The sequence below is a fragment of the Lissotriton vulgaris genome, chromosome 9, assembly GCF_964263255.1.
Source record: "Lissotriton vulgaris chromosome 9, aLisVul1.2, whole genome shotgun sequence".
Lineage (NCBI taxonomy): Eukaryota > Metazoa > Chordata > Amphibia > Caudata > Salamandridae > Lissotriton > Lissotriton vulgaris.
Window position 1 is genome coordinate 931,167,277 of NC_141697.1, and position 16,868 is coordinate 931,184,144.

The 16,868-nt window shown below is 49.5% G+C and overlaps 1 protein-coding gene across 1 annotated transcript in view; it reads left to right on the plus strand.

The window, feature by feature from the left end:
- The window catches only part of IP6K1 (inositol hexakisphosphate kinase 1), a 443,018-nt gene that overhangs the window by 69,374 nt on the left and 356,776 nt on the right, over window positions 1–16,868 (plus strand). The gene's annotated exons all lie outside the window — the stretch shown is intronic.

A 16,868-nucleotide genomic window follows, 5' to 3' on the forward strand; every position in this document is an offset into this window, starting at 1 on the left:
GTGGCATTTATCTCACTTGCTCGAGGTGTTCAGTACTCCACTTCTCACCAACTTAGATTTGATCTTGACCAGCGAGTAACAATATCACCTCAAGAAAACCACGAGGGCTACGGCAGAGGCGAGTGTGTGTCTGTTATGTTGGGGGAAGACACGCTGAGTGTTAAAGCAGTTCTGGCACCTAAAAAATCTTTCATTTCCCAAACCACATTATAAATAGCAGATTGTGACACTTTTATCTTCTAAATGCGCAAGTCTTTTCCGAAAACAGAGGGGTTCACAGGCTGGGGTGTCGATATGCTCCAAAGGTGAAATGCAGCTTTTCAAGCATTATGTCTAAAAATGGAACCATGGTTAGGATTTCCTGCTATGATAGCGCAAATTCGACCGAAGGTGTTGCAGTGCTATCTATAAAACTGTTCAAGATAGCGGGCCAACGCTGCGCAGCAATCTATTAACCATAAGCCATAGAAATAAAGGCACGCACCGCCCGGGTCAACCTGCTTGCCGTCCAGAACTGTAAGGAGGCGGTGGGTCGGCTTGATAATTAAGCATTTAGGGCTGCTGACTTCAACTTTGTGCAGACTGACTGCATGCTGCAGAGGTGCTCTCTGTAACTTTTGGCTGGCTGAATGTTGCGCTCCAAAAAGTTACATTAGGAAGCCGATAAACAAGTGCCACTTCACTTACTCTGTTTGTTATCAGCTGCTGCGAGCACCGTTGATGCAGACCTCCCTGGTGGAACAGGTTACAGCTAAGCTGCGGCTGGTGAGGTCAAGGATCGGGCCTTCATCCAGCTTGCAGCGTGATTTGATACCACCCGGACACACTCACAACGGCCCGTCATCAGCTCAGCTTAGAGCTATATACCCTCTTTAGATGCTGAATGGCCCTCCTCAGTAACTCAGACTGAGACTACTGCTCTGGGCCGGGTTGCGCGGGTGGAAATCCCATCCAGACTGCCAGGATTTCATTCTTTACCACGGGCTGCGGTAACGTAAGTAAAGTTCGCCTCTTAGCCTAACAGGCAGGTCAGTCTCCTCTCCTACGGAGTGCCCCGCTCTGGTTGGCAGCACTTGCGATAGTTGGGGAACCCGCCACACATTTGGTATTTAGTAAAATTAAAACGTTCGGCCTGGTATAATTTGTCGCGTGCAGGAAGACTCCCTTTATCCGCATTGACTTTTCCAGTTGGATACTCTAGTCTCCGCAGCTTTACACAGTCCGTGCTGTGACTGCTTATACCGGCTCCAGCATCTGTCGAAGTCTGTGTGTTGCCGGCTCCAATTTGCGCTAGGCAATTATGTCAGTTTTAACACTTTGGCGCTGCGGTGCAAGCAGACCAGCCATTTGCTGCAGTTCCACGTCTCGTCTGCCTTCGCAGCCACGACCCTCGCTTCCGCCAAAGGTGGCAGCAGAACGTAGCATACGTACTGCCCGTCCCTGACGTCAGGCTGTGACTGGCGCCGCACTGGGCGGGAATGCACTAGGGTTTTTAGATACATTGTAGCAGCCTCCCTGCTGTGACGGTGCTACTGGAAATGCGCGCCCCGGCCGGCAAGGGAAATCTGCGGGAACAGGCGCGCACGTAAGCTAGCAGCGTCTAGTGGCCAGTAGAGTACTTTTAGCGCTTTGTGTGACAGCAGAGAGAGTAGCATCAATGCGTGAGAATGCATTTCAGTGCGGTGATGCGGAGCACCACACTGAAATGCGTTAGTGTCACACTTGATGCGTGATACTTGACAGGACTGGACATATGTTGAACCTCCGGGAACACTGGGCCAATTTATGAATCCGAACGAAAGCTGAATGGTTACAGAACCTGAACCCTCATGCTGGTATTTTCAGAGTGCACAGTTGGAGACATTTTTTTGAGACAGCAAGCCATGCTGGGATTTAAAAAGCTAAATTCTGCCCCTGATCCCGAAACTGTTTTTAGTCCTTACCTTCATGAGCTTGAGTCTCTCTATATTAAAGCTGTTTGAAGTATCTTCATCAGAAAACAGAATATATTTATTTCCAGTTGTTGGTGAGGTGCTACCCTATGTAAGATTTCAACTTAGTTGCCACCTACAGTAAAAACAAACTCGCCGTTTGGAACTTCGCAGGACTTTCAGGCAAATCATGTGGATTCCTAAGTCAAAGACACGTTGGAACATGCTTTCTTCCACTCACAATTTTCAAGTCTTATGTGGAACAACCTACAAAGAGATTGAAGGACTTAACTCTCTTGTTTGAGGCCATTGAGGCAAAGGCCCACACTGAGTTCCTAGAAGGGTCCTGCAATCAGTTCTTCGTTCTTTCAGATGCACTATTCAATGCACTGTTCCCCTTCATTAGCTGGTGATGCAACAATTACACGCTTGCGCTTGGTAGAACGTAGCTAAGGGAACTTCACCTCTTTCAGCGTAATCTGGGTAAAAGGTCCGTGACAGACCACCTTCAGTAGGCCACAGGGCAGACTGGGGTCACTCGACCCCAATCGAGTTAGGTGAGGTAATTTGTTACTTGTGTCCCACTATAGCTCTGCATACTGGGCCATGTATACCTTTTCCACAGTTGACTCTTAGCGTAGCAAGAGCAAGCAGTCAAAGGCTTCTTGTTGACAGTGTGGGGGTCAAGAGCGCAGAGCCCATCAATCAACGAAAAGGCACAATAATGAATTGTACAGCCCAGTGTTTATATATTGAATTGCAAGAAAGCACTTTAATTGCGCAGCATAACATACTACAAAAAACCTGATTAGGGGAGCAGGACACACAGCTGTCATTCTATTGTGATCTTCTTTGAGGGGGTACACTCTTCAAAGCCTTTCCCCTACTGATAGAGCTCCCCACTGTCTAAAATCCCTCTTGTATAATTGCGGCAAGGCACTGATTAGACAAAATTGCAGTATTCGCACGTCACTGCAGAGGTGTAGACTGACTCAGCAGTTCAGATCGAGTTAACATTTTGGTAGTTATTCACTCAGTCTTAAGTTTACTCTGCAGACCTCAATCTGCTGCTGCCTTTTTCCCTCTCCGTTCTCACGGCTCCTGCAACAAATCTAATTTTTAGTATTTTCGTCCTCTTGAGGCTGTGTGTAGGTGGGACACTGGTATGGCAGGTATGCCACCTGCTTTGGTCAGGATGACAACCTTTGGTGTGGATGGAGTGCTTGACCTCCAAAGTTTTCAGCAGCAGCACCACCATTCTCTGACTCAGTGGACTGCCGATCACACTTGATCGTTAATTCTTGCAGAAGTCTTGATGTTCATGATACGAACCATTCGGGAACACCACTCCCACACACGAGTTTTAATTTTCCTCATGTACTCTCCTCCTGAAGAAACCCTTGCTGGACCCTCACAACTTGGCTATCTATGGTCCTATCTCCGTACTTGATATGTGGCGTTTGGAAAGAATAGTGTTTCTTCAGCTTACTGATAATATAGAGTATAATCACCTCCTCTATCCTTTAAAAGTTGGTTTTTGCTCTGTTTTGGTTTAGAGCTTGTGGTGTTGGGGGCTGCATTGGATGAAATGCGCCTCTGTGTTGACCGTAACATCCCTTCCCCTCTGGTCGTAGTATCTTTAAGTGATGTTTTATACACTGGACCCCCAAATCCTGCTAGTCAAACTGTCTCACTTGAGCGTTGGGACACAGCTCTATCTTGGTTCGCTGATAAATTGTTTTCTTTTTTTCTCGGCAGAACTTTGCGCGTTCCAGCTCCTCGTGTACATGATTGGGCAGAAAGTAAACTTTTGAAGTCTCTGAGGACACCATGTTATCTCCATTTCTTTTTAATTTCAGTATGATCATGTCGGTTCGTTTAATTCATTTTTTGAGTTTTTGACTTTCGAAGTACGCAGATGACACTCAAATTATTTTGAAAATCTCAGGCAGTGTTACATTTTATGGCGCTCATCTGCTTAACTGAGGGTCAGATGTGTGTCAACCATATGAAGCTCAAACGAGATAAAAACAATACTTTACATCTTGGGAGCCCCTCCCTATTTTCTGTACATGCCGTTCTGGCCCTCCTCCTCGAAACTTAAGCCTACTTCCATGTGTAAAAAATCTTGCTGTCGGGTTTGATTCAACTATTTCTGTGATGACGGGGGAGGATGTGAGAAGAAGAATAACAATGAGTGTTTTCACTTGAAGGCAGACGTCGAGTCTTTCGCCCTGGTCAGCTTACTTGAATAACCCCTTAACAACATTTGCAACCCACTATTTTCTGGTCTCTGGGGGGGGGAGAAGAGGGGAAGACAGAAACCTCAATTTAGAAGAACCGCTTCACCCTCTGTGCCAAAGTGCATTCCTCTGCCTGTTGAGACCTGTGCTGGATCGGCGCGCCTCTGCTGAGGTCAGCCGTCGGGGAGGCAGAGAGGCCCGGCTCACCCTGCAGGTGCTGGAGGAATGTCGTGCAGCCGTGTAACAGCGCCTGTAACGTGCAGCTCGCAGGCCCCTCACACTGCGAGCTCAACGCCCTCCCTGCAGGCCGACGCCTATGCAGTGGGTTTTAGTCAGTGACGTTTACAGACGTCCAGTTTGCGTGAGGTGTACACGCGCCGCCTCCACCCCCGTCCGTGAGGTCTGGTTGCCCCTCCCAACAGCCCGCCCGTCGGCGTTTAGGAGAGCGAGGTTATATTCGTGCTCCTGTGAGGTCAAGGCCTGGGGCCTGCTGCCTTTTCGCGGCCTTGCCCATCCGACAATGTATTATTTATTTTTAAATGTAACCGGTAAACTAATTGTCAAAACTGATTCCTAACAGATTTTTATTTATATCAAAACCAAACAAATCCCGCCCTCAGTAAAGTAGGTAATTTACTCAAAGCTAAAATTATAATGGCTAAATCGTAACTTTACTAATTACATACACCTCGAGCATTCTCATTACAGCTGTAACCAGAATTATCCATAGATACTCCTAGCAGGGGCGTCATGCTGCCACTGCAGTGCAAGGGTTCCTCCATTTCATGGGGCTGGGGCTCATGCCTTCCAAGGCCTGTGACGGACATCTAGGCGATGTGGGAGTATCCGGGCCCCTCTCCACATTCTGTATGGGGGCCACTGATACAGAGCGTGCGACCCCTTCCCAGGGATCTCTTAAACTGCCTCATTATGGAGCAGGTATCCAACCTCTGACCTGAGCACGATAAACCCCTGCGGGAGGGGCTTCCTCTCACTGAATAAGGCTTCTGGTTGCACAATAGTAGTCCTGTGACCCCCGCCTGCAAATCCTCCCCTCCCACGGTCCATACTGTAGGCTCGCATGCTCTCTCGGGGCACAGGAACCCCTGCCCGTGTCTACGATGGAGGCCCGCAATTGTCAGGCCCAAGACGGAGACCTCTAGGCCGTTCGCCCGGACCCGAGTTCTCCAAGCCCCCTCTGGATTCCTCGGGCTTTTACGGGCTCTCAGTCAAGGGCAAAATATCCCTGACGAGGGTGGGGTCTTTATCCATCCCTGGGACCTTTAAGAGAAGGACGGCAACAAAGTCAAATGTCAGGCAAAGCGGAAGTGACATTGCATCATTTGGGCAGACCTCTTGACCCACCCATAATCTTGTACCAGTCTCCTCTTCTTGCAGAGGAACTATGGGATGGCGCGGATGTTCTAGAAAGCAAGCAAGTTCCTTAGCTCGCACCCTCTTCACTCCTGTCGGGGCCTTCAAGACAGGTGAGACCAGGTGAAGAAAGAGCAGTTTGTGGCTCTGTCTGTGTGTGTGTGTGTGGTTCTGTCTGTGTGTGTGTGTGTGTGTGGTTCTGTCTGTGTGGTTCTGTGTGTGTGTGTGTGGTTCTGTCTGTGTGTGTGTGTGGTTCTGTCTGTGTGTGTGTGTGTGTGGTTCTGTCTGTGTGTGTGTGTGTGGTTCTGTCTGTGTGTGTGTGTGGTTCTGTCTGTGTGTGTGTGTGTGGTTCTGTCTGTGTGTGTGTGTGGTTCTGTCTGTGTGTGTGTGTGTGGTTCTGTCTGTGTGTGTGTGTGTGGTTCTGTCTGTGTGTGTGTGCGGTTCTGTCTGTGTGTGTGTGGCTCGTTCTGTGTGTGTCTCTGTCTTTGGCTCTCCGTGTGTGTGGCTCTGTGTGTATGTGTGTGTGTGTGTGTGTGTGTGCGCAAATGCATTAGGTGTCGCATTTGCGAGAGATTATGCAATTGGCATTGTAAATGACAATGCCATTTATTTATCTGTTTTCAAAACCAACACATAATTAAAGTTTGTCATTTACAATGTCAATAGCTCTAACTTTAAAAAAAGGCGAGACTTGCATTGTAAATGTTTGTTCCAACTTCGTACCGCAAAACATATCTTGCAGTTGTTCTTCTTATAAAGTTCAAATTTGGTGTGTGTATTTCAGTGTGGTTGGTTTACTGAAGACCAATGTATTTGGATTTACTCTGTTATTTGTAAGTTACAACTATTGCAGAATTGTGATGCAAGGTTAACTTTGGGTCTGAAGGTTGGGGATCCTGTGTCTTTGGTCTAAGATTAAGGAGTGTATTGTGTCCAAATCTCAGTGCCTTAATTAAATGAAATCGCTGCCGCCTGTCTTGGGTCAAGAGTCAAACTGGAAAACGTTTAAGAAGACTCTGAAAATGAGACCTTTTCTTCTCAATGTTTCTTCTTTCTCTTCCCAACTTGAGGTATGTTTTTTGAGCTTTCGTTTTTTTCTGCACCAAGATACCCATATTGGAGAACTTATGTGTTCTAAAAACCCTGACCTTGCATCCAGATTGTTCCTGATTTTGCTTCCTTGTAGTCTTACTTTATCCGGCCTGGCTATTCCACACACTGGGAACATGAAGGACTTTTCCTTCTGCACATGTGCTTGTTCTGCAAAGCCAGGCGCACTCCTTCACTCTGTCAGCAGGTGCCAGATTTCTAGGCTCTCGGCTGAGGTTATATGATTATACAACGCTAACAATTTCCACGCATGGCGTTAGCACGCGAATGTTACTTCGCATGTGGCTTTAAAACACAGCATTTTAGAACGCAGGGTTTTACAATGCAAAAAAAAACGTTACGAAACATCGAACATCCCTTAAGCACATATTTGTAGCCTTGATTCATTGGCTGATTGATTAGGTAGTGATTGATAATGTTTGGGTAGTGATTGATAATGTTTGGGTATCAGATAGCTACCTAAAATGCACCTTCCGAAAGAGTGCCTTTTAAAAATAGCCAATTCAGTTCTCTGCTTAGAAGCAGGTGTCACGAGTGGAAGTTAATCCAGTAGTATGCGATAACCATACGAGCATCCATAGGTATACACAGCTCCAATAGTTTGCACTAACCCTGTTGATTAACTCTCCTAAGGTTTCACTTAACAACCAAACAGTACACTCTGCACTTTCCTGCCAAGTAACCCACTTCACTGAGCCTACTCTCGCACTATAACCCAGCAAGACACTGTTGCAAAACTCTCTTCACAACATAACACCCACTCTGAGGGAAGAAATCTCCACTTAAAAAGGCACTTGGTGCTCTCCAGATAACATTCGTACATTGAAATCTGTTTCCCATTGATGCTTTTTATCCGTAGTACTTTGAGTGACACATCTAGTCAAATATTAATTTGTTTTCTCCCCTTGTAGGCATGTACCCGTCATGACCCTATAGATAACATTTCAAAGGCTTTTCCTGCCTAGTTTGTTCCTCTCTCAGCCAGTTAATGGGACTTTCCTCTTTGCAAAGTATTTTTTCACTCTTTATACCAATGTAATATTCATTTGAGGTGTACCAGCACCTTATGACCTATGAAGCCAAATAAGCTGTACCTTAATGTTTAAATCCAGCCACTCAAACTGACACCTCAGTAGATTTCAATGAGTTTGTTGTAGACCTCATTGAAAAGAAACGAAATCCTATAAAATGGCCTACAATAAAAGGATCATTCTATGTATCTGTATTGTTATCCCAATGTAATCAATATCACAATCTGAAATTTGAGTGAAGTAAGACAAGCTGCTCAAAAACACAATGCCATAATGATATATAGACTAAAACTCAGAGGTGGATGTAGTTTTGCATTTACAAAGACTTTGCTGTCTAATGTCTTTGACTTTATGAAAGCACAATGCCATTTTGCAATCCACACATTGTGCTTCCACTCAATTCTTGTACCTGTAAGAAAATGTATGAACAGTTTGTGATGAGAAACAACCTTTAACTCGCAGTCTTTGACACCCAGTCTTTACCACACCGGTATGGACATAGTATAGGTTTTAACCTTTAACACTCGGGTCGGGGTGGGGGGCAGGAGGATCTTGTGTGTGTGTTTGTGAGTGTGTGTGTGTTTAAAAAATATAAAATAAAAAAAACACCTCTAAAATTCACCAGTTATACTTTACTGAGCTAAGGGTTAGTGTGGGTAGAGGTAAGTTTAACAAAAAAAATAATTTAGGATTATGGGGTAGATAGAGGTAAGGGATATGAGATAATTTTAGTGTTATGGGTAAAAGGTGGTCAGGGTAATTTTAGTATTTGGGGTTGGTAAAGGGAGAAAATCGTGATTTGAATGTTTAATGATGGTTAGAGGGAAATGGATGTTAGGGTGATTTTAGGGTTTAGTGGGGGCATAGGTAAAGGGAAGTAAGGTTCATTTTTAGGGCTAGTGCATGGTTGGATGTTAAAGGGAGGTAAGGGTGATTTTAGGGTTGAAGGGTGGATAGAGGTAAAGGGAAGTAAGGGCAGTTTCAGGCTTTTGGGTAGAAAGAGTTAAATGGAAGTACGGGCAGTTTCAGGCTTTGGGGTTGGAAGAGTTAAAGGGAAGTAAGGGTGCTTTTAGGGTTAAGTAAAGGGTTATTAGGTTTATTGGGGCTCTGATGAGGAAAGAGGTAAAGGATGGTTTGAATTAAAAAAAAAGTGTATATATATATATATATATATGTAGGTGTGTGTGAGTGTGTAGATTTGTGTGACGCATAAATTATGCAAAAAAGGAGAGAACTCTGGCTAGTTCTCGAGTTTAGGTGGAAGGCAGCTCCTGTTGAAGCACTCAACACCAGCGACACTCAAGATCTGCTCACCTCAAATGTCTGTTTTTCTATCAAAGTCTTTAAGCATAGGATTAGCACAGTGCCATCCACACAGAGATAGAAAAGGACAAAGTATTTTGCCATTTCTACAGCAAAGTCTTTAAGCATAGGACTAGCACAGTGCTGTCCTTGCCCAGCTGTAAATTGACAAAAGCCATTTATCACTCCTGGCACAGTATTACAGCTTTGAATTGGTAAAATACCAACTCAAGCCAACCTGAAAGGAGTAAAAGCAACCCCTTACACAGTGTTTCAATCTAATTAGAGCTCTTCAGAGAGGTATAGCTTTGTCCAGACACAAGGCGAGCTCCCAGTATAAAACAAAACCCTTACAGGCATAGAGTGACGCATAAATTATGCAAAAAAGGAGGAGAAAACTCTGGGTAGTTCTCGAGTTAAGGTGGAAAGCAGCTCCTGTTAGAGCACTCAACACCAGCGACACTCTAGATCTGCTCACCTCAAATGTCTGTTTTTTAGGTCTAGCTGTATCACTGCTTAAGCATTGGTCGGCGAGATTATAGTAGGCTGTCAAAGTCTCCTTAAACTGCGGATTCGGTGCAGTTCTGTGATTCAGGCGCGTGCACATCAAACCCCATCAGCTTCGGCATCAGACTTCAAAGGAATGCGCTCCCCCACACCCCCCTTCAGACTTCCCCGGAATGCACTCCCCCGCCCCCGCAATGCAGAGAGCTTGTTTATAGAGAGCGGATCAGTTTTTCTTGGAACAAATCCACCCCTCTAGTTTTATTTCTTGCATATTAAATTCGAGCCCTATTTTTCCACGTTTTGCTTTCTTTTATTTTGTTTTATTTTAGGAGATCGTGGTAACACTTTTGATTAGTGGTTTTAAGTGACTGCAGTCTTGTGGTGTTGCCTAGATAAAGCACACACTTTTCTTTCCTAAACCATTGCCCATTTTTCGCAGAGCAGTCCTGCTTTGCTCAAGTAACCTGCAAGCATTTTGTAGGCAAGTGCATTAATTGTGAGTATTCTGCATTCATGCTCTAGAGCTTGTGAGCATTTAGTATGGAATGCTGTCTTTCTTGGCTCTTCCTCTTAACACCTTGCCTGCGGCGCCGATTCTCCCCCGGTGCTGAACATTCCATTCGCGGGTGTGGTCGTGACGGAACCATTCCGTCATCCGCACAGCCCAACCGTGAGGCATGACGGAATGGTTCTGTCACAAGCATCGAAGGGATTAAGTGACTCCATCCAAATAACACTTGGGTAAAAAAATGTTAAAACGTTTACAAAAGTGCAGATTTTCAGATGACAACTATCCTTGTAAAAACGACAGGAAGGACTCGTAGTTCTTTGCAAGGACTATGGTTACTTCACAGGAACAGAAATACATGGCCTTGCACACCACTACTTGTGATCATGTGTCTAGTACCTGGGATAGAGAAGCACTAATAGTCATTTGTACCACAACACTTAGCAATGCCCGTAGAGTCAAGTCAATGGAATCACCCCAATCCATTCACACAACAACTTTCTTTCTCATCACTCAAGACATTTGTATCATTAAATGTTCTTGGAATGGAAACCAACAGCATCTTCTCACAATAATTTCTTTATAATACACACCATCACACCCCCTCACCCCCTCACCATCACAACCCTCTCATGCTCACTCACCCCCACCCTCTTGCACCCCCACCCTCTTGCACCCCCACATCCCCTCACCCTCACATCCCCTCACACCCTCACCCTCACCCACACACCTTCTCACCCTCACTCACCCTCTCACCCTCACTCACCCTCTCACCCTCACTCACCCCCTCACCCACCCTCACACCCCCTCACCCTCACCCTCACACCCCCTCACCCTCACCCTCACACCCCCTCACCCTCACCCTCACACCCCCTCACCCTCACACCCCCTCACCCTCACACCCCCTCACCCTCACCCTCCCTCACCCTCACACCCCCTCTCCCTCACACCCCCTCTCCCTCACACCCCCTCTCCCACACCCCCTCTCCCACACCCCCTCTCTCACACCCCCTCTCTCACACCCCCTCTCTCACACCCCCTCTCTCACACCCCCTCACCCTCACACCCCCTCACCCTCACACCCCCTCACCCCCACACCCCCTCACCCCCACACCCCGTCACCCCCACATACCCACTCACCCTCACATACCCCCTCACCCTCACATACCCCCTCACCCTCACATACCCCCTCACCCTCACATACCCCCTCACCCTCACATACCCCCTCACCCTCACATACCCCCTCACCCTCACATACCCCCTCACCCTCACATACCCCCTCACCCTCACATACCCCCTCACCCTCACCCTCACACCCCCTCACCCTCACACCCCCTCACCCTCACCCTCCCTCACCCTCACCCTCCCTCACCCTCACACCTGCTCACCCTCACACCCCCTCACCCTCACACCCCCTCACCCTCACACCCCCTCACCCTCACACCCCCTCACCCTCACACCCCCTCACCCTCACACCCCCTCACCCTCCCTCACCCTCACCCTCACACCCCCTCACCCTCCCTCACCCTCACCCTCCCTCACCCTCACACCTGCTCACCCTCACACCCCCTCACCCTCGCACCCCCTCACCCTCGCACCCCCTCACCCTCGCATCCCCTCACCCTCGCATCCCCTCACCCTCGCATCCCCTCACCCTCGCATCCCCTCACCCTCGCATCCCCTCACCCTCGCATCCCCTCACCCTCGCATCCCCTCACCCTCGCATCCCCTCACCCTCGCATCCCCTCACCCTCGCATCCCCTCACCCTCGCATCCCCTCACCCTCGCATCCCCTCACCCTCGCATCCCCTCACCCTCGCATACCCCCTCACCCTCGCATACCCCCTCACCCTCACATACCCCCTCACCCTCACATACCCCCTCACCCTCACATACCCCCTCACCCTCACATACCCCCTCACCCTCACATACCCCCTCACCCTCACACCCCCTCACCCCCACACCCCCTCACCCTCACATACCCCCTCACCCACCCTCTCACCCCCCCCACCCTCACACACCCTCACCCCACACCCTCACCCTCACACCCACCCTCACCCTCACACCCACCCTCTCACCCACACCCACCCTCTCACCCACCCTCACCCTCTCACCCACCCTCACCCTCACACCCACCCTCACCCTCACACCCACCCTCACCCTCACACCCACCCTCACCCTCACACCCACCCTCACCCTCACACCCCCCCTCACCCTCTCACCCTCACACACACTCTCACCCCCCCTCACCCTCACATACCCCCTCACCCTCACTTACCCCCTCACCCTCACATACCTCCTCACCCACCCTCTCACCCTCCCCGTCACACCCCCCACCCTCACACACCCTCACACCCACCCTCACCCTCACACCCACCCTCACCCTCACACCCACCCTCACCCTCACACCCACCCTCACCCTCACACCCACCCTCACCCTCACCCTCACACCCACCCTCACCCTCACACACTCTCTCACCCTCACACACCCTCTCACCCTCACACACCCTCTCACCCTCACACACCCTCTCACCCTCACACCCACCCTCTCACCCTCACACCCACCCTCACCCTCACACCCACCCTCACCCTCACACCCACCCTCACACCCACCCTCACACCCACCCTCTCACCCTCACACACCCTCTCACCCTCTCACCCTCTCACCCTCTCACCCTCTCACCCTCTCACCCTCTCACCCTCTCACCCTCTCACCCTCTCACCCTCTCACCCTCTCTCACCCTCTCTCACCCTCTCTCACCCTCTCTCACCCTCTCTCACCCTCTCTCACCCTCTCTCACCCTCTCTCACCCTCTCTCACCCTCTCACCCTCTCACCCTCTCACCCTCTCACCCTCTCACCCTCACACACCCTCTCACCCTCACACACCCTCTCACCCTCACACACCCTCTCACCCTCACACACCCTCTCACCCTCTCACCCTCACACACTCTCTCACCCTCACACCCCCTCTGTAATGTAAATGTATTTATATAGCGCAAATCACCAACCCGGTATCCAAGCGCTTGCTTAGGGAACCCGTCCTGGTATTCCCCTGTGAGATAACCCCAGCAGGGTATCCGCAAGGTGAAAGCCAGGCATCCCGCCGCGAGGGGCCATTGTGGAGATTAAGCAAGCTATTGCCCAGAGTCGCAGAGTGTGAACCCGTGAATCGAGTAGGCAACGGAGTGAGAATTGTCGAGTCCGTGGACATTTTAGGACTCAAGACCCCGCCGAGCCGGGAATTGAACCCTGGTCCCGGGCTGACCTCTGCTTCCAGGTCTGCCTCCTCTAACCAGTGAGCCTCACTTCTCCACTCCTCTCACCAACCCTCACCCTCACACCCCTTCACCCTCACACCCCTTCACCCTCACACCCCTTCACCCTCACACACCCCCTCACCCTCACACACCCCCTCACACCCCCTCACACACCCCTCACACCCCCTCACACACCCCCTCACACACCCCCTCACACCCCCTCACACCCACACCCCCTCACCCTCACACCCCCTTACATCCTCACACTCATAACCCTCTCACCCTCACACCCTCGCCCCCCCACTTTCACACCCCCTCACCCTCCCACTTTCACACCCCCTCACCCTCACATCCCCTCACATCCCCTCACCCTCACATCCCCTCACCCTCACATCCCCTCACCCTCACATCCCCTCACCCTCACATCCCCTCACCCTCACATCCCCTCACATCCCCTCACCCTCACATCCCCTCACCCTCACATCCCCTCACCCTCACATCCCCTCACCCTCACATCCCCTCACCCTCACATCCCCTCACCCTCACATCCCCTCACCCTCACATCCCCTCACCCTCACCCTCACATCCCCTCACCCTCACATCCCCTCACCCTCACATCCCCTCACCCTCACTCACCCTCACCTCATACCCTCTCACCCCCTCACCTCATACCCTCTCACCCCCTCACCTCACACCCTCTCACCCCCTCACCTCACACCCCCTCACCTCACACCCTCTCACCCCCTCACCTCACACCCTCTCACCCCCTCACCTCACACCCTCTCACCCCCTCACCTCACACCCTCACACACCCTCACCTCACACCCTCTCACCCCCTCACCTCACACCCTCTCACCCCCTCACCTCACACCCTCTCACCCCCTCACCTCACACCCCCTCACCTCACACCCTCACACCCCCTCACCTCACACCCTCTCACCCCCTCACCTCACACCCTCTCACCCCCTCACCTCACACCCTCTCACCCCCTCACCTCACACCCTCTCACCCCCTCACCTCACACCCTCTCACCCCCTCACCTCACACCCTCTCACCCCCTCACCTCACACCCTCACACACCCTCACCTCACACCCCCAACCCTCATACCCTCACACCCCCAACCCTCATACCCTCACACACCCTCACCCTCACACACCCCCTCGCACCCCCTCGCACCCCCTCGCACCCCCTCGCACCCCCCTCACCCAAACACCCCCCCCTCACCCAAACACCCCCCCCTCACCCTAACCCCCCCTCACCCTAACCCCCCCTCACCCCCCCCTCACCCTAACACCCCCCCTCACCCTAACACCCCCCCTCACCCCCCCCCCTCACCCTAACACCCCCCCTCACCCCCCCCTCACCCTAACACCCCCCCCCCTCACCCTAACACCCCCCCCTCACCCTAACACCCCCCCCCCTCACCCCATTCTCAATTTTCGAAATCCTTATGGGTCCTATTGCTAAACAATGCTTATTTACAGAAGTGGATGGCAGCTATTTCAAGCGAACGCGATTTAAAGTCTTGAATAGTCCCTTTAAAGTGTGGAAACGATTACACATGCCGATTACAATGGGAAAAATTTCAAATTATACACCCTAGCATACATTGAAGATTTTACCTGGTATATTTGGGGATAATATACCTCTAGCCTGGAGGAAAAGAGGTATTAGGAACTTAGGGGACTTTTATTCCGTTGATGGGGTATGTAAATCTTTTGATGAGTTAGTTTTGCAATATGGTTTGCCTGAAGTGCAGTTTTTCAAATTTTTGCTTATTAGGGATTTTTTATTTCGTTCTACTGTAAATACGACACCTCATTCTTTTATAGAGATGGTCAGACGACAATCTAAAATTGGAGTTGTATATCAATTACTCTTAGCCGATAGACCAGATGATTTACATATATACCCTGACGACACCCAACTGGTGTTGTCCGTATACGATGATGGCACTTCTGTGGCAGCTAATTTCCAAAATGGAATGAAGGCAATAAGCTCCTGGATGTCATCCAACTGTCTTAAACTAAATTCTGATAAAACAGAAGTGATGACATTCGGGAGACTGCAACCAACTTGGTCCCCGCAATGGTGGCCTCATCAGATGGGACAACCTCCTGAACCAGTAACCAAGGTACGAAACCTAGGTGTTATCTTCGATAACAAGATGTCCTTCCAGCAGCATGCTAACTCGGTGGTTTCCTCTTCCTTCCACATATTAAAAAGGATCAAAAAGCTAATCCCTTACCTACCTCCATCCGCAGGCAAAACCTTAGTCAGCACATTAGTCTTCTCCAAAACAGACTACTGCAATGCCTTGCTACTGAATGCACAACAAAAGGTCCTTAACAAACTACAGACAGTGTAAAATGCAGCAGCCAGGACCCTGTTATCCATCCCCAAATTTGCATCTGTCTCCCCCTACATCCGACAGTTACACTGGCTGCCGGTGAGGAGTCGTATTAAATTCAAAGCTTTATGCATAGCATATAAAGCTATCCACAACCACGGCCCTCTATTCTTAAGACCAGCCTTCCGCCCGCTCGAACACCCAAGAACATTACGTTCATCCTCAGCTCACTTACTAAGAGTCCCTCGTACTAGAAGGGCTAACTGGGGCGACAAACGTTTTTCTGTTGTCACAGCCAAATTGTGGAACACGCTCCCCTCCACATCAAATCTGCTCCGACTCTGCATAATTTAAAAAAAAAACTGAAAACTTGGTTGTTCCCAGCCTAATTCTCTCCTATCCACTCGAGAGTTCTGCAACTATAGCGCCAGACACCCTTGGGTATTTGCGCGCTCTAAAAATCGCCCAAATAAAATAAATAAATAAATATATTTGGATAAATATAAGATTAAATGGTCTAGGGAGCTAGGAGAAACAGACTTCGTGATTGAGAAACTTATTGCACTATCCAAGGAAACATTAATGTCAGCGAATTTGAAAGTTCAATATTTTAAGTCTTTATTTGATTTATATTATACCCCCGCACGGATGGCTAAGTGGGGTGCTTTATTTGATGGAAAGTGTTTCCGCTGTGGGGATGACAGTGCGGATAGTATACATATTTTTTTGTAGTTGTGATAAACTGTGTAGATTCCTCAAGAACCACAGCACCAATCACAACACCCAATACAGTGTTGGAAAGGGCAGTTGCAGCAGAAGGACATAGGCTATGCAGACACCCACCATATACATTTAAAAGGTAAAAGAACTGTGCCAGCAAAGTAGTCCCTTGTGGGCGTGTCTGCGTTGTGCTGTGGGCGTGTGCTGGGGGCGTGACAAACACTGGGGGCGTGTGGTACGTTCCGCCCTTAATGCCATGTCTCATATCGTGCGCTAATCCCACCCTGCTCCCTTTAAATACCCCTGCACCCCATAATCATAACCCACCCTTACTCCTTAAAATACCCCAACCCCCTAAACACTAACCCATCTTAACCCTATAAATATACCCTGTACCCTAAAACCCGAACCTATCCCTAAAAATACCCCTGTACCCCAAAACCCAATCGTAGCCCTGAACCCTATAAATACCCCGTACCTCAAAACCCAAACCTCGCCCTGAACCCTTAAAATACCCCTGTACCCCAAAAC